This window comes from Arachis hypogaea, chromosome 12 (genome assembly GCF_003086295.3).
Source record: "Arachis hypogaea cultivar Tifrunner chromosome 12, arahy.Tifrunner.gnm2.J5K5, whole genome shotgun sequence".
In the NCBI taxonomy this organism is placed as follows: domain Eukaryota; kingdom Viridiplantae; phylum Streptophyta; class Magnoliopsida; order Fabales; family Fabaceae; genus Arachis; species Arachis hypogaea.
The window spans coordinates 65,611,849-65,630,709 of record NC_092047.1 but is presented as its reverse complement, the minus strand read 5'-3'; the positions used below and the strand labels follow the sequence as shown (position 1 = coordinate 65,630,709).

General features: G+C 37.2%; 2 non-coding genes across 2 annotated transcripts; one reads left to right on the top strand and one right to left on the bottom strand.

Moving 5' to 3' along the window:
- Nucleotides 1-407: 407 nt before the first annotated feature.
- LOC112731704 (small nucleolar RNA R71) lies at nt 408-515 on the top strand. Its single transcript, XR_003167470.1, has one exon. It is a non-coding gene; the product is annotated as a small nucleolar RNA R71 (small nucleolar RNA).
- A 15,734-nt stretch (nt 516-16,249) lies between these two features.
- Nucleotides 16,250-16,356, bottom strand: LOC112731750 (small nucleolar RNA R71). The gene has a single exon (XR_003167513.1). It is a non-coding gene; the product is annotated as a small nucleolar RNA R71 (small nucleolar RNA).
- Nucleotides 16,357-18,861: the final 2,505 nt, after the last annotated feature.

The following is an 18,861-nucleotide window of genomic DNA, read 5'->3' as shown; positions in this document are numbered from 1 at the left end:
TGATTTCTCCATGAAGGATTATAGGTGTAATTCACCTTTGCCATTGAAGGGTTCTCAGGATCATAATCTTCTTCTTCAAAAGATGCTTCTTTAGTACTGTTAGATGCAGCTTGCAATCCATTCAGACTTTGAGAAATCATATTGACTTGCTGAGTCAATATTTTATTCTGAGCCAATATGGCATTCAGAGTATCAATTTCAAGAACTCCCTTCTTCTGAGGCATCCCATTGTTCACAGGACTCCTCTCAGAGTTGTACATGAACTGGTTATTTGCAATCATTTCAATGAGTTTTTGAGCTTCTGCAGGGGTTTTCAGATGAAGAGATCCTCCTGCAGAATAGTCCAATGACATTTTTGACAACTCAGACAGACTATCATAGAATATACATATGATGCTCCATTCTGGAAGCATGTCAGAAAGACACCTTTTGATCAATTGCTTATATCTTTCCCAAGCTTCATAGAGGGACTCACCTTCCTTCTGTCTGAAGGTTTGGATTTCCACTCTAAGCTTGCTCATCTTTTGAGGTAGAAAGAATTTGGCCAGGAAAGCACTGACCAATCTTTCCCAAGAGTTCAGGCTTTCCTTAGGTTGTGAATCCAACCATGTTCTAGCTCTGTCTCTTATAGCAAAAAGGAAAAGTATAAGCCTGTAGACCTCGGGATCAACTCTATTAGTCTTGACAGTGTTACAAATTTGCAAGAATTCAGCTAAGAACTGATGGGGATCTTCCAATGGAACTCCATGAAACTTGCAATTATGTTGCATTAGAGAAACTAATTGAGGCTTAAGCTCAAAGTTGTTTCCTCCAATGGCAGGAATTGAGATGCTTCTTCCATAGAAGTTAGAAGAGGGTGCAATAAAGTCACCAAGCATCTTCCTTGCATCTCCACCATTGTTATTGGGTTCGGCCATGTCTCCTTCTTTTTCGAAAATTTCTGTCAGGTCCTCTCTAGAGGGTTGTGCTTTAGCTTCTCTTAGTTTCCTCTTAAGAGTCCTTTCAGGTTCAGGATCATCTTCAATAAGAATGTCTTTATCCCTGTTCCTGCTCATATGAAAAAGAGGAGAACAGAAAAGAAGAGGAATCCTCTATGTCACAGTATAGAGATTCCTTTATGTGAGTAGAAGAAGAGAAGAATAGAAGAAGGAAAAGAGAAAAATTCGAACACAAAGAAAAAGAGGGGGTTCAAATTATGAGTAGAAGAGGAGTGTTAGTAGATAAATAAATAAATAGAGAGAAATAAGAGGGAGAGTTTTCGAAAATAATTAAAAATAAAAGGAAAAATATTTTTGTTTTTATTTAAAAAAAACAGTTATAATTCGAAAATTAAAAAGAGAAACAAAATAAAATTTGAAAACTAAATAAATTACTTAATTAAAAAGATTTTTGAGAAAGTGGTTAGTGATTTTCGAAAATTGTAGAGAGAAAAGTAGTTAGGTGGTTTTGAAAAAGATATGATTGAAATAGTAAACTTTTAAAATCAAACAAAAAGTTAAGTGGTTAATTGAAAAAGATTTGAAAATCGATTTTGAAAAGATAAGAAGTTAGAAACGATTTTGAAATTGATTTTGAAAAATATATGATTGAAATTTTATTTTGAAAAAGATTTGAAAAGGAAATTAAAAAGATTTGATTTTTGAAAATAAAGTTGATTACTTGACCAACAAGAAACATAAAGATATGATTCTAAAATTCAAAGATTGAACCTTTCTTACTAGGCAAGTAATAACTTAAATTTTTGAATCAATCACATTAATTGTTAGTAAAGATTTTGGAAAATATGAAAAAAAATAAGAAAAAGATTTTGAAAATCAATTTTTAAAATTTTCGAAAAAAATGAAAGAAAAATGAAAAAGATTTTATTTTTGAAAAGGTTTTGAAAAGATAGAATTTTTAAATTGAAAATCTGATTTGACTCATAAGAAACAACTAGATTTTTTTTTAAAAAATTTTGACTAAGTCAATCCAAATTTTCGAAATTTATGAGAAGAATAAGGGAAAAATATTTTTTTTATTTTTGAATTTTTAATGAGGAGAGAGAAAAACATCAAAATGACTCAAAACATGAAAATTCAAGATCAAAACACATGATGCATGCAAGAACACTTTGAATGTCAAGATAAACACCAAGAACACTTTGAATGTCAAGATGAACACCAAGAACTTATTTTTGAAAATTTTTAAGAAAAGACACACGTGCAAGATACCAAACTTAGAAATTTTCAGTGTTTAGACACTAACAAATTGAAAATGCATATGAAAAACAAGAAAAGATACAAAACATGAAAATGCAAAGATCAAACAAAGAAAATCATCAAGAACAACTTGAAGATTATGAAGGACACATGCATGAATTTTCGAAAATTTTTAGGAAATTAAAAAGATGCAATTGATACCAAACTTAAAAATTGACACTAGACTTAAATAAGAAACATCAAATTATTTTTGGTTTTATGATTTTATTAATTTTTTTGAATTTTTCGAAAATTAATTTTGAAAAAGAAAATAAGGAAATTCAAAATTTTTAATAAGAATTCCAGGAATCATGCAATGTTAGTCTAAAGCTCCGGTCCAGGAATTAGACATGGCTTACTAGCCAGCCAAGCTTTCAGTGAAAGCTTTGGTCCAAAATACTAGACATGGCCAATGGCCAGCCAAGCTTTAGCAGATCATTACATTCAATAGCAAGATTGATAGAAATCAACAATCTCTTGTGATGATAAGTTGAAACCTCAGTCCAAAAGATTAGACATGGCTTCACAGCCAGCCAGACTTTAACAAATCATCATGGAACTCTAGAATTCATTCTTAAAAATTCTGAAGACATAGAATAATTTATTTATTTTATAAATTTTTTTTTGTGAATTTTTTGAAAATAAAAATAAAATAAAATTATCTAATCTGAGCAACAAGATGAACCGTCAGTTGTCCAAACTCGAACAATCCCCGGCAACGGCGCCAAAAACTTGGTGCACGAAATTGTGATCTCAACGGCGCCAAAAACTTGGTACGCACGATTGTAATCTCAACTCCTTTTCACAACTCCGCACAACTAACCAGCAAGTGCACTGGGTCATCCAAGTAATAAACCTTACGTGAGTAAGGGTCGATCCCACGGAGATTGTCGGCTTGAAGTAAGCTATGGTCATCTTGTAAATCTCAGTCAGGCAGATTCAAACGGTTATAAGGTTTTGATAATTAAAATATAAATAGAACATAAAATAAGATAGAGATACTTATGTAATTCATTGGTGAGAATTTTAGATAAGCGTATGGAGATGCTTTGCTCCTTCTGAATCTCTGCTTTCCTACTGCCTTCATTCAACCATTCATACTCCTTTCCATGGCAAGCTGTATGTTGGGGATCACTGTTGTCAATGGCTACCGTCCGTCCTCTCAGTGAAAATGGTCCAAATGCGCTGTCACCGCACGGCTAATCATCTGTCGGTTCTCACTCATGTTGGAATAAGATCCATTAATCCTTTTGCGTCTGTCACTATGTCCAACACTCGCGAGTTTGAAGCTCGTCACAGTCATCCCATCCCAGATCCTACTCGGAATACCACAGACAAGGTTTAGACTTTTCGGATCTCAAGAATGCTACCAATTGATTCTAGCTTATACCACGAAGACTCTGATCTTTCGGAATGGAGGCTAAGAGATACGCATTCAAGCTTGTTTTCATGTAGAACAGAAGTGGTTGTCAGGCATGCGTTCATAAGTGAGAATGGTGATGAGTGTCACATAATCATCACATTCATCATATTCTTGTGTGCGAATGAATATCTTATAATAAGAATAAGCTTGAATTAAATTGAATAGAAAAACAATAGTACTTTGCATTAATTCATGAAGAACAGCAGAGCTCCACACCTTAATCTATGGGGTGTAGAAACTCCACCGTTGAAAATACATAAGTAATGAAGGTCTAGGCATGGCCGTGAGGCCAGCCTCCAAACGTGTACAATGAGATCTATGATAGCATAAAACTGATCAAGGATATAAAATAAATCACTAAAAGTAGTTTTTATACTAAACCAATAGCTAGGGTTACAGAAAATAAATAACTAAGTGCAGATAGTGCAGAAATCCACTTCCGGGGCTCACTTGGTGTGTGCTTGGACTGAACATTGAAGCTTTCACATGTAGAGACTCTTCTTGGAGTTAAACGCCAGCTTTGGTGCCAGTTTGGGCGTTTAACTCCAGCTTTTATGCCAGTTCTGGCGTTTAATGCCAGAATAGGGTAGAAAGTGGGCGTTCAAACGCCAGTTTGAGTTATCAAAACTCGGGCAAAGTATGGACTATTATATATTGCTGGAAAGCCCAGGATGTCTACTTTCCAACGAAATTGAGAGCGCGCCAATTGGGTTTCTGTAGCTCCAGAAAATCTATTTCAAGTGAAGGGAGGTCAGAATCCGACATCTACAGTCCTTTTTCAGCCTCTGAATCAAATTTTTGCTCAGGTCCCTCAATTTCAGCCAGAAAATACCTAAAATCACATAAAAATACACAAACTCATAGTAAAGTCCAGAAATGTGAATTTTGCATAAATACTAATAAAAACATAGTAAAAACTAACTAAAACATACTAAAAACTATGTAAAAACAGTGCCAAAAAGCGTATAAATTATCCGCTCATCACACATCATGGTATCAAATGGAATTAAAGTGAATAAAATTTAGAAAATAAGGGCCTAAAAAGCATGTTTTCACTTTTGAGCACAATTTCCGGAGAATTTACAAAACCAAGCTATTTCGTTGAATAAGTGTAGGAAAAGTTGATAAAATCCACCCAATTAGAGCAAATAAATACCATGAAATATGGATTTATCACATACACACACCCATTATCACCCCTTCTGCTGGGAGCGTTCCTGCTTGTGCGTCTAAACCCCATCCCTTTTGCCTTCTGTGCGTACGCATGCCCGTAAGCGCATGCACACTTCATCCTTTTTCTTGAAAAAAAAAGGAGAAAACTTTATGTGCATGCGCACATCCCTGTGCGTACGCACACTCATTAGCAACCTTCCTGCCGGGAGTGTGCGCACACTTCCTTGTGCGTACGCACAAGGTGCATTTCAAATGTTAATTCGATAGGGGGACCCTTATCGCGCCTTCAACCTCTAAACCCTTTTCTTTCTTCTTCTTCCCCTACCTCCCAACCCAAAGCAACCCACCAACCCCAGCCCTCCGTCCGACGCCACCACCGCCGATGACCACCATCGCCTACCCTCTTTCCCCCTTCTGTCTCCATTCTTCTCTCTTTCCCCAACACTGTCGCTACCCCTCTTCACTGCCCCTACACCCGAGGTCGTTGTCCCCTTCAGCTCTGGTGACACAAACCGACCACGACCTAGCAGTGGCGAGTTCTGTGCTGCTGCAATACCACCACCTTACCCCTGTCTCCCATTCTTCTTCCTCTCACCAACGCAAGTTCCATGCTTTCCCCTCCCCTGTTTCTGTTCTCTCTTTAGTTAATTTTAACTGCTTTTTCATGCTGGTTTTTTCAATTAGGATAGGACTAGGATAGTAATTATCTGTTATTGGATTGCAAAATGTTTCATGGTTGATTTTTCTGGGTTGATAGCTGCTTAAATTGTGAGCTGAAATCTCTGTTTACATATTATGCACACCACATGTTCGATGTAATGCCTGAGTGAAATTTTTTATTTAATTCATATGTTTGGCCAACATTTGTCTTAAATTCTATTTTCCTTAGGAACTATAATGCAGGATTGTGCAGTTTTATGCTATTTTTGATGATGTTTGGGACTGAATTCTCATATGCACTTAGTTATTATTTTGGTTCAAACACCAAATTGGTTTAAAATTTCAAGTTTGATAATTTATTTGGTGTGATTTCAGAAGTACATATCATGTTTGGTTAAGTGAGTTGAATGAAATTGCTGATTTATGTTGGTTTGAATATGAATGATCACATACATAGTCACTTGTTCTTTGATGTTTTTGAGCAATTTAACTTGATTTTCATCAAGTTTACCGCTTTTGGAACAAGACTTGTGTTTATGTGATTATTCTCTATATTTTGACATGAATAAGTAGACTCTTGTAGTATTGAATTGGTTATTTTCTTTGTGCCAATTTTTGTTGAATCTTGTATTTTCATTGCACAATTGCAATAACCAAGTTTTTCTAATTCAATTCACTTTCATTGCTCTAACCTAAGTTGGTTATGCTTCAATTGCATTTATTCTTTTATTTACTACTTAGGCTACTTAATTGCGAAAAATCTTACTTTCTCTTGAACATACAACATTTTCAAAATGTTTTCCTCAATTAAGTATTTATTTACATTCTTGGCTCTAAATTCTGAATTTTGATAAATCCCGCTTTTGCTTTATTGTGCCACTTACCTTTTTATCCTGAGTTGTATCCCGTCTTTCTTTTTCAGGATGCGCCGTAAAGGCAAGGAGCTAGCTTCATCATCGGCTCCTCCGATGTTCGTCCAAGTACTTAGCTGGACACTTTTGCAAACGGAGAGGCCCAAAACTAATACAAGAAGCTAGAGAAAAAGGCCTTCCACTATGAAAGAAAATTGAATGTTCCAGAGAGATATGCGAATGCTATACATAGCCAGATTGATTATTACCAGTAAAAGTTCATAGAGCTTGATCCAATGGAGATTAATGAACACTTGGAGAAAGAGTTCTATGAAAATCTGCTGGAGGTGGATGCTGAGACAGTTTTTCTCCATGGGGTACAGTTAGACACCTTGACTGATGTGTTCGAGGCCCTCCTGTAGCTTTCTCACACCCCGCCTAGCCGTGATGAATATCCAAAGATAGCGGCGGATGTAATCAAGGGCAACATCTCACTAGTCACCGTCCTGAAGAAGATTGGCCGACCTGAGGCCCGCTAGGAGTACAGCTCAGGAGAAAAGAAGGTTCCCATTAGTATTGCATGCTCTGATCTTCATGATAAGGCGAGGATTTGGCAGCAGATCATTGATGATTATCTGCTGCCGAGTACTCATGCCACCCATATCAGAGTCCGAGTGGCGGTGCTTCTTTCGGCCATTTTGGAGCGTAAGAAGATTTCTGTTCTACCCCTGATCAGAGAGTCGATGTGGAAGGTGAACAAAAATCAGAAGTTCAATATTTCCGTCCCATCACTTGTTATGAGATTAGCTATGGCATTTGGGGTGCAGCGGAGGCCGGGTGAACGGATGTCCAGCCTTTCGAGTGGCCAGAAGTTTTTGCCATTCGGGGAGTGACAGGAGCCGGCATAGAAGAAGAGGAAGACCACGGAGCCATCATCATCATCAGCACCACCAGCACCTTCAGCTCCTGCACCTGCAGCACGGCCCATTTACGAGTTGGTTCAGGACCTTATTCAGGAAGTCCGCCGCAACGAGCGCCGTAGTGCACGCCATTTTCAGTGGGTGGCGGCGAAGATTGAGGGACGAGACCCCAGTTCATCTCCTGTAGATACATATGTGCCTGAGCCCGATCTTGAGTCTGAGCCAACAGCACAAGAGGAGGCAGCTGAGGCGACAACTGAAGAGGCAACTGAGGAGGTTATTGATGAGCCGATCCAAGATCTAATTGTATACCAGCCACCACAGCACCCAACACCACCAGACGTTGGAGCTCCATAGAGATAGTCATCCCCATCTCATTTTTATGATAATTTTTTGCTTGAATTAGACGAATTTCATCACATAAACTCACACTTATTCACCAAAATAGCATACTTTTGTGATTTCTTTCTAATTTGAACCTAAATGTGAAAACATGTGTTTTTGTACTTAAATTGATCATTTTAATTCCACTTTAATTCCATTCGATGCTGTGATATATTTTGTTAAGTGATTTGAGGTCAATTAGGCAAGGATGGTTTGGTAGAAGTGGAAGGAAGCATGCAAAATGGGAAATTTCATGAAGAAAACAAAGGAGAAGTACACAGTCAAGTGTGCGTATGCACAACTTCCTGTGCATACGCACAAGTCCCAGTGCGTGACTTCATTAATGAAGCACATGGCTCACAATTTTTTGGGCTTTTTGCCCCAATTTTGGAAGTGCTGAGGCTTATTTGGAGTGCTATATCAAGGGGATCATTTCATATAAAAAAAAGGACACTTGGGAGCTCACTTTTGCATTAGAAAACATTATTAGGAGTAGGAGTAGTGTAGTTTAGGAAATGCTCTCTTAGAATTTTATTTTGGTTTCATTGTATGATTTTATAGTTTTAGTTTTGATCTTGGATTTTGCTTATTTCATTGTAAGTACTCTTTAATTTTTTTTTTAATTACACTACTCTTGCTACATTTTCTTCTAGTTCAAGTTATTTTGTTAATATATACAATTTTGATTTTTTGAATTTTTAGTTGATAAATTTGATGTTTTATGATTTATACTTGATTGATTGAATGTCTATTGTTGATATTGTGAATAGTTTGGTTATAGTTTTCATTTTCCTTTGTAATCTTCTATGTTTTGTTTTTACCCACCAAGTGTTTGTGAAAATGCCACTTGGAAATTTTGAGTAGATTTTCACACATTGGCTTGAAAAATGAGTTCCTAAGATACTAGAGTCATAATGTCTGACATTTAGTGGTAATTCTTGGGTTGTAAGTTGATTCTTGTTTCCATTGACGCTAGCTTTTTACTAAGTAATTAGTAAGTTAGCTAGGACTTGTGGATTAAGGTCAATTATGCTTGCTTGACTTACTCCTCGATGTTAGGGGTTGACAAAGCAAAATTAACTCATCATAATTGCCATAGTTGTGGTTATGACGATGATAGGATTCCTTAATTCTCATTCCCAAGTCAAGGCTCTTTTATACAATTATCGCATTTTCACCAAGTTTTGATCTTGTTTCTTTTTTAATTGCATTAATTTCCTTTTTGATCATTTGTTAGTTCTTTTATTCCTTAGTTCTTTTAATTTTACGTTTTACACTTCATAACCCCCTTATTTCACAACCAGAAGTGTGCACCTAAGTTGCATGATCTGACGGAGACGACCCGGGATTTCAAACTCCCGGTTATTATTGGTTTGCATTGTGACAAATAAAATTAAACTTTGACTGAGAGTCAATCATTGGTTTGGATTATACTTGCAACGCCAATTCTATTTTGTGAAATTCTGAACCCACTTTGGCTCTTTATCACATCTCCTACCCTAGTTAGTCAAAATCTAGAAATTAAACACAACAAACCCCCTTTTATTTTTAATTCACAGCAGCAGCAGCAGCAACAATCTCGATGATTTCCAAGTAATAACACAGGGACATCAATGACCATAACAACAACAGTTTATTTGACAAAAATTGAAATCAATGTGAAATGGTATTAAGCAAAATTAGAATAAATTATCATGGTGAAAAAGACAAAACTAGTTCAGTCTCACCATGAAGAACAAGGCAAGATGGCACAACGGTAGCTCTGGCAGCCACCTCTAGCGACAACAGCGATGGAGCAGCTCAATGGTGACAGCTTCATTCAACACAAACACCTCCTACAGCAACGACCATGGCAACAGTGGCTTCGGCGGACTATAGAAACCAAAACCAGAGGCAGAACTAGGCAAGCCTCCTCTCCAGACCTCCAGCAACAGTGCTAGCATGGAACGACTCCAACAACGGTGCGTAGCTTAACGACGCCTTCCTTCCATAGCAATGGCGACAGCAATGCCGACTCCGAGTAGCTCCTACGATGGCACAGTAGCTCGACGACAACGCAACAACTTAGTAGTGGTCGTGGCAGTGGTAGAGGATCCCCTTTTTCTCTCCTCTGCACGCGTTCTGCGACAGCGGTGATAGCGACTTTGATTGGCATCAACGACAACTGTGGAAGCTTCCACAGTGACAGAATGGTTTGCCCCCTTCATGTTCGTGTCTCTTCCCCCCTTTCTCTATGGTCGTCGTGTTTCTCTCTCCTCAACGAGCTCCTTTCTCTCTTCGAACCCTCCCCCTCTTTTTCTTCTCCCTTCGCAGCTCTCCCTCCCTTTCTATCTCTAGTCCTTCTTTTCTGAGTGTGTGGGTGGCGGCGAGAAGAAGAGTGAGTGAGTGAGTGTGAGAACAAAATTAGAGTTAGGGGTAATTTATGTATTTTGATAAAATTAGAGGGTACGGTAGTAACTAAAAACCAAATACGATTCAATATAATTATTTTGTCAGAATACTATCTTTATAAACTCGCTAATTAGTTTCAAATAGCTGATCTAATTTAAAAATTAGAGCTAATCTGATTAATTTTCTTTTAGTTCATAAAATTAAAGTATTAAACCCCAAATTTTAATTATTCAAATTAAATTAACAAATTCTCATTATTTTTCAATTAAAGAAAAGATAATTATAAATATGAAAAAAGGCCTAATTCTTATAAAATTTATATAAAAGTTCTAATTAATCAAACTCAAATTATAAAAATCTGGTTAAATTAATTTTAGAAAAATAAATAAATATTAATTAACTCATTATTTAAAATTAAAAAAAAAATCAAGGTATTACACATTTCAATGTGGATGACATGCTTATAGAGACTAAGGAAGAAATCAATCTGCTGCCCGACCTTACCAAAGTATTTAAGATGATAAGGCAGCACGGGATGAAATTAAATCCCACAAAGTGCACATTTACAGTGGAAGTCAGGAATTTTCTAGGATTCATGCTCACCCAAAGAGGTATTAAAGCCAACCTGAACAACTGCAGGGCAATCTTGGAGATGAAAGGCACTATCAAACTATCAAACTAGGTGGGAAGGATGTATTCTTGTGTTGAAACCCTGGTCATAAGCACTATCAAACTCGGAGGATGGATTTTTTTGTTTTCGAGAACCAGAGTCGATAAAGGGGGTATAGGTAGAATTGTCCGAGGTCGAAGCTCTACATTCAAAGGTGGATAAGAAGGAAGGATGATTCTAGCCGATTGAGAAGAGGATGAATCCAACTTGGCAGGAGAAGAAGTGTCATCCAACTTACCGGCCTCCTTCAGCTGGATGGCCCGAGTAGCTGCATTTTTCTTTGCCTGCCAAACTCTCTGTCAGGCATCCAAACCATTGGTCATCCTTGCTACAAAAGATAAAAATAATAAAAGAAACCCAGGTTATATAACTCGGACACAAATAACAAAAAATGTTCATTAACAAATAGTTAACTATCTAGTTTGGTACGAACAAAGCTCGGCTTTCTTATAAAAAATTTTCTAATTTCAAGATTAGAAGCATGACCCAACACTCCTAAAATAAGGCCACTACACACTCCTTCACATCATCTAAATCCATAAGGTTGTATTTGATAATGTTGAGGACCTCCTCCCAATACAGGCTAAAAATGGGCTCAACTCTCTAATTGAAGAAAAAAGGTTGCACGCCCTTCACACGTCGGACCTTGAAAAATAGTTCATAAAATCATGGAATGAATTGTCAAAGATAGAGAATACCTTCTTCCCTTAAACAACTTTGAAGGAAATCCAATGCTATTTTTTAGAACTAAACATTTTAGTAAGTTAGAAATGGAAAAAGAAAACTTTGGAAGATAATGAGCGAAAAGTGAAGCTCATGGATACCGACAAGAGCACTGGATTGTTCAAGTAATACCACGGTCAATGGATATCATTCCCACGAGGATTAAAGGACTGAGCACGCAAATATCAAATTAAACCACTAATTAGATCAATAAAACCTAGAATTGGTGATTCTTAAAAATCTTAGAATGCTTGAATCCTTGGAAACTTGAAAGTTGAATGCTTCAAACAGTGCTTATTGAATTGGAAGATATCAATGGTGGTGAATGTCTAAGGTTTTGGAGGTGCTCATGTTCTTAGGAGAATTAAACTTTGTTAACCTAATTCTAAACTTTGCAACTTCATGGGCATGGCTGATGAGTCCATATTTGACGGTAAATTTTGGCTTAAATTGGATGGATTTCATCACATAAACTCACACTTAATCACCAAAATAGCATACTTTTCTGTTTTATCTCTAAATCGAACCTAAATGTAAAAGCATACATTTTTGTGCATAAATTGAGCAATTTAATTCCACTTTTATTCCATTCGATGCCATGATATGTTTTGTGAGTGATTTCAAGTCAACTAGGCAAGAATGGGTTGGTAGAAGTGGAAAGAAGCATGCAAAAAGGGAGAACAGATGAAGAAAACAAATGAGAAGCACATAGTCAAGTGTGTGTACGCACAGGTGAAAAAATCAGCAAGTGTGCATACGCACAAGTCCCTACGCGTGACTTCATTAATGAAGCATGTGGCAAGCAATTTTGGGGGTCTCTTGGCCCAATTTTGGACTTCCTGAAGCTGAATCAAAGTGCTATATGAAGGGGACAACATCACATATCAATGGAGGAGGGGAGATTAGCTTAGTATTAGTTTTAGGAGGGCTCATTTTCATTACATATATAATTTAGGAGTAGAAGTAATGTAGTGTAAAAAATGCTCTCTTAGGGTTTTTAATTAGGGTTCATTGTAGCATTTTATAGTTTCAATTGTGCTCTTGGATTTTGCTTATCTAATTGTAAGTACTCTTTAATTTCCTCTTTAATTTCACTACTCTTGCTACTTTGTTTTATGGTTCAAGTTACTTTGTTAATATATACAATTTTTGTTTCTTAAAGTTTTGGTTGATGAATTGTCTTTTATGATTTCTATTTGCTTGATTGCATGTTTATTATTAATTTTATGAATAATTTGGTTATAGTTTTCATTTTTCTTTGCAATTTCTCATGTGTTAGTTTTATACCCACCAAGTGTTTGTGAAAATGGCACTTGGTAATTTTAAGTAGATTTTCACATCTTGGCTTGAAAAATGAGTTCCTAGGATACTAGAGATATGATGAGCGGATATTTTATATGCTTTTTGGCATCATTTTCATATAGTTTTTAGTAAGTTTTATTTAATTTTATTAAGTTTTTATAAGTTTTAGTGTTAAATTCATATTTTTGGATTCTACTATGAGTTTTTGTGTTTTTGAACAATTTCAGGTATTTTCTTGCTGAAATTGAGAAGATGGAGCAAAAGTCTGATTCAGAGACAGAGAAAGCACTGCAGATGCTGTCCGGATCTGACCTGCCTACACTCGAAAGAGCTTTTCTAGAGTTACAGAAGTCTAAATGGAGCGCCCTTAACGGATATGGAAATATGACTTCTAGAGCTTTCCAGTAATATATAATAGTCCATATTTTGCTTCGGATTAGAAGGCCCAAAACTGGCGTCCAACGCCACTTCCTGCCCCCTTCCAGGCGTCCAGTGCCCAAAAGAGCAAAGACCAATGTACAAACGCCCAAAGAGGACCTCCTAGCTGGCGTTCCATGCCCCAGAGACTTCATAGCATGTGGATCTCATAAAGGCTCAGCCCAAACACTCACTAAGTGGGACCCAGAAGTGGATTTTAGCACTAAAAAGACCATTTTACCCTTACTAATTTTTTTAGTATTTAAGGGATTATGTTTATGTAATTCATACCTCTGGATGCTATTTACAGTGTGTTTTACATCAGTATGAGTTTCTAAACCTCCTAGGTTGAGGGGAGGAGCCTTGTTGAGTCCTATGAATTAATAAAAGAATTACTGTTTCTCTTCGATCCGTGTTTGATTAATTCTAAGATGTATATTCGTTCTTCATCAATATGAATATGTTGAACTGGCATAAGGTTATCACATTCTACATGGGTTCAGAGTGCGTCTTTCATCGGACAATGATGAACCACCAGCTTGAATATACGCCTCTCAGACGGCTAATCCTCGACTTCGTTGGGGACTTCTCGAGACATCAGTTCAGCCGATTTCCAGGGAGATTAGCGTCTCTGTGGTAGAGGCTAGAACCCAAGGTGCAGCATTCTCTAATCCGGAAGATCTGACCTTATCTGTGGTATTTTGAGTATGATCATTAAGGAGAATAAACTACACGAGCTTCACCCTCAATCAGAATGGATCCGCACTAAACTTGGGGTTCAGATCTGAAGGAGTATTGGCAGCTGCTCAAACTAGTGTCAATCACATATAGCCTGCCATTGAAGAAATCACTCATAAGCAAAGAGAGCAGTAATAAAGGGTTAATTCAGAAAGGTAAAGCAACTCCAATCCTCAACTCTATCTTTAAAGTATTAGCACCCTATTATAATAATCTCATAAATATTTATCTGCCAATATTCTTATCTACCTGATTAAGACCTGTAAGATAACCATAGCTTGCTACAAACCACAATCCTCGTGGGATCGACCCTGACTCGCTCAGGTATTACTTGGACGACCCAGTGCACTTGCTGGTACTACTGTACGAAGGTGTGGGGATTCGTACGCACCAAGTTTTTGGCGCCGTTGCCGGGGATTATTGAGTTTGGACAAACTGAAGGATTGTCTTGCTCCCTAGATCAGGTAGTTTCTATTTCCTTTTCTTTATCATTCCTATTTGAGTCTTTTAATTTTTGTTTTCTTCTTCTTATTTTTTTTGAAAAATTTTAAAAACCCTTTTCAAAAATATTTTTTATTTTTCTTGTTTAATCTTTGTTCTTAGTTTGAGTCTTTTGTGTTTGTTCTTGTTGAGTCTTGCGTTTTCTTTGAGTCCTTTTTTCTAAAAACGTTTCAAAAATATTTTATTTGTTTAAATCTTGTGTCAAGTCTTTAAGTTTGGTGTTTTCTTGTTATTTTTCTTTCAATTTTCGAAAATATATGTTTGGTTTTCTAAAAATTTTAAGTTTGGTGTTCTTTTTATGTTCTTTTGTTCTTTGTGTCTTTGAATTTTGTTCTTTGTGTTCTTGTTAGTCTTCAAAGTGTTCTTGAGTCTTTTTTGTGTTTTGATCTTAAAATTTTTAAGTTTGGTGTCCCTTTGTATTTTCCTCCAAAATTTTTTAAAATTAGGGGTGCTAGATCTAAAAATTTTAAGTTTTGTATCTTTTACTTGTTTTTCTCTTTCATCATTAAATTCAAAAATAAAAAAATATCTTTTCTAACTTAATTTTTAACATAATTTTTGAAATTAGCATTAAAAATTCAGATTTCAATTTCAAAATTTTTATCTTATCTTATCTTAGTCTTCAAGTTTTCAAAAATCAAATCTTTCCAAAATTAAAAATCTCATCTTTTTCAAAATTTAAAATCTTATCTTATCTTTTTCAAATTTTAAAATTTAAGAATTGAAATTTCAATTTTTAAAATTAAATCTTTTTCAAAATCAAATTTCAAAATCTTATCTTTTTAAAATCTTTTTAAAATCTTTTAAAATTCAATCTTTTTCAAATCTTTTTAGTTTCTTATCTTATCTTTTTCTAATTTCAAATTTCAATTTCAAATATTTTCTTATCTTATCTCCTATCTTATTTTAAATTCAAATCTTTCCTTAATTAAATCTTATCTTCTCTCTTTTCTTTTTCAAAACTACCTAACCAACTCTCATCTCTTCTTAATTTTCGAAAATTCCCTCATATTTCTCTCTTCTCTTTTTCAAAAATACAATAACCAATTTTAAATCCTTTTTAAATTAATTAACTTAATTTTCAAAATTAATTAACAAATAAAATAAAAAAATATTTTAATTCTTATTCATTTTTTCTATTTATACTTCTTTTCTTCTCATCTCTACTCATATCATTCGAATTCTATCCCTCCCCCTTCTTCCATCTTCACTTTTCTCTTTTACTCTATCTTCTTTCTTCACATCTAACTTTAAAGAGGAGCTTCTTGCCAATTGGAACAAAAAGCTTTCTTGTGCTTTCCTTTCTTTCTTCTTTTTTTTTGTTTATGACTAGGAATAGGGATAAAGAACTCCTCTTTACTCCTGATCCTGAACCTGAAAAGACTCTAAGGAGGCGTTTACAACAAGCTAAAGCACAACACTCTGGAAGAGACCTTTCAGAAAGTTTTGAACAAGAAACAGAGGACATGGCCGAACCTCAAGAGGAGCCAAGAAAGGTCCTTGGTGACTTCACCATGCCTACCTCTGACTTTTATGGCAGAAGCATCTCTGTACCTACCATTGGAGCTAACAATTTTCAGCTTAAGCCTCAGTTAGTCTCTCTTCTGTAGCAGAACTGCAAATTCCATGAACTTCCAATGGAAGATCCATATTAGTTTTTAGCTGAGTTCTTACAGATCTGTGATACTGTAAAGACTAATGGAGTTAATCCTGAAGTCTACAAGCTTATGCTTTTTCCCTTTGCTGTAAGAGATAGAGCTAAGCTATGGTTGGATGCCCAACTTAGAGAGAGTCTTGACTCTTGAGAAAAGATGGTCAATGCTTTTCTGGCTAAGTTCTTTCCTCCTCAAAGAATGAGCAAGATTAGAGTGGAAGTTTAAACCTTCAGACAAAGAGAAGGTGAATCCCTCTATGAAGCTTGGGAAAGATACAAGCAACTGATCAGGAGATGTCCTCCTAACATGCTTTCAAAATGGTCCATCATAGGCGTGTTCTATGATGGCCTGTTTGAGATATCCAAAATTTCATTGGATAGCTCTGCAGGTGGATCCCTCCACTTGAAGAAAACACCTGCAGAAGCTAGAGAATCCATTGAAATAGTTGCAAATAACCAGTTCATGTATACTTCTGAAAGAAATCCTGTAAACCATGGGATCTCTTAGAAGAAAGGAGTTCATGAAGTTGAAACTCTGAAGGCTATATTGGCTCAGAATAAGATCTTGACCCAAAAGGTCAACATGATCTCTCGGCATCTGACTGGGATGCAAATTGCAGCTTGTAGTACTCAGGAAACTTCTCTTAAAGAAGAAGATTATGATCCTGAGCAACCTACCATGGAGGAGGTGAACTACATGGGAGAACCCTATAGAAACACCTACAACCCTTCATGGAGGAACCATCCTAACCTCTCATGGAAGGATCAACAGAAACCTCAGCAAGGTTTCAATAGCAATCAAGGTAGAATGAACCAAAACAGGTTGAATAACAAACCACCATTTCCATCTTCTCAAGGGAATATGAAAACCTCTAAGCAGAGCCTTTCTGACTTAGTCACTCTGGTTTTCAGCCTCTCTAAGACCACTCATAGTTTCATTAATGAAACAAGGTCCTCTATTAGAAACTTGGAGGTACAAGTTGGTCAACTGAGCAAGAGGATCCCCTGAAATTCCTCCTGAAACTCTTCCTAGTAATACTGAGGTTAATCCTAGAGAAGAGTGCAAGGCCATAACCCTGGAGGTAGAGGCCAAACCTAAGAAGATTGGGAAGGCGTTGAATGCCAGTGAAGAAGCCTTCACTGGGCGTTCAACGCCCAATCTGGCAGCAAGCCTGGCATTGAACGCCAGTGAGAAACCCCTCACTGGGCGTTCAACGCCCATCCTGGCAGCAGAGCTGGCATTGAACGCCAGCCAGGGAGCATTGGCTGGATGTTCAACGCCCAAACACCCAGGCTTTCTGGCGCTGAACGCCAGTGAGGAACCCCTTACTAGGCATTCAACGCCCAACCAGGTAGGCTTTCTGGCGTCGAACGCCAGTGAGGAACCCCTCACTGGGCGTTCAACGCCCACTCACCCAGGAAAGCTGGCGTTGAACGCCAGCAAGGACATCCCTGCTGGGTGTTCAACGCCCAGAATACTACAGGGATTGGCATTTAACGCCAGTCAGGGTGGACGGCAAGGGCGTTCAAAGCACAAAGAGCTCACAGAGCTGGCGTTGAATGCCAGTCAAAGCACACCCTTTGAGTGCCTAAATCCCACTCAAGAACACTCTAGCCCAGAACCAAAAGAATCCAAAAGGACCATTGAGGTTCCTTTGAATGCACTTTTGGAGTGCATGAGTTCTGATAACTACTCAACCTCGGATGATGATGAAGACACTATGGAAAAGTAAGTTTCTCGGTACCTAGGAGCTCTTATAAAGCTGAATGCCAAGTTATTTGGTACGAGGCCATTGGAGGAAGAACCTCCACTGCTTTCCAAAGAACTCCATGCTTTGGTTCAGCAGAGGCTACCTCAGAAGTTTCCAGATCCTGGACGCTTTCTGATTCCTTGCACCATAGGCACTATGACCTTTGAAAAGGCTTTGTGTGACTAGGGTCAAGCATCAACCTTATGCCACTCTCTGTAATGGAGAAACTGGGCATCATTGAGGTGAAATCTGCAAATATCTCACTAGAGATGGCAGACAAGACAATGAAGAAGCCATATGGCTTAGTAGAGGATGTCCTGGTAAAGGTTGAAAACTACTACATCCCTGCAAACTTCATTGTCTTGGACATAGGAGAGGATGGGGATGACTGTGTCATCCTTGGAAGACCATTCTTAGCTACTTTAAAAGCCATGATTATTATAGCTAAGGGAGAAATGGTATTCCAATTAGGAGAGGACTATATCTTATTTAAGATGTCCAATCCCAATTTTCCCTCTGATAAGAAAAGAGACAACTGTGCAACACCTACTGTTCTAACCTTCTCTTTCTGTGCAGAGCATTGCAGAGCCCCCAAACATCAATCCTAAGTTTGGTGTTGGGCAGTCCTCAACAAGCTCTAAGCATAAAGGTACTAAGAAGAAAGTACCTAAAGGCTGGAGGGACAAGAAAGTTCCAACTGAAGGCTTCTTACCTGGCATGAGAGTTGTCTTCACTAAGAAGCCAGCCTTACCACACACAGTGAGTCGTGTCCTGTCTCTAGAGCATGTGGAGCTCATTCATGAGAGGAAAGAAGAAAGTTCACTGTAAGGGGCAAAAATTTGAGCCCAAACTCATCTCTGTAAGGATCTAACCGTCAAGCTAATGACGTTAAAAGAGCGCTTGTTGGGAGGTAACCCAACCTTAATTAATTATTTATTTCCTTTTATTTTGTTTTGTTTTTCTTTTAGGGTCATGATCATATGTAGTATTCAGAATAGAGACAGAAATTTACAGCAATGAAAATAGAACACTCTGGATAGAGTGTTAAAGTTGTACGCCAGCTAGG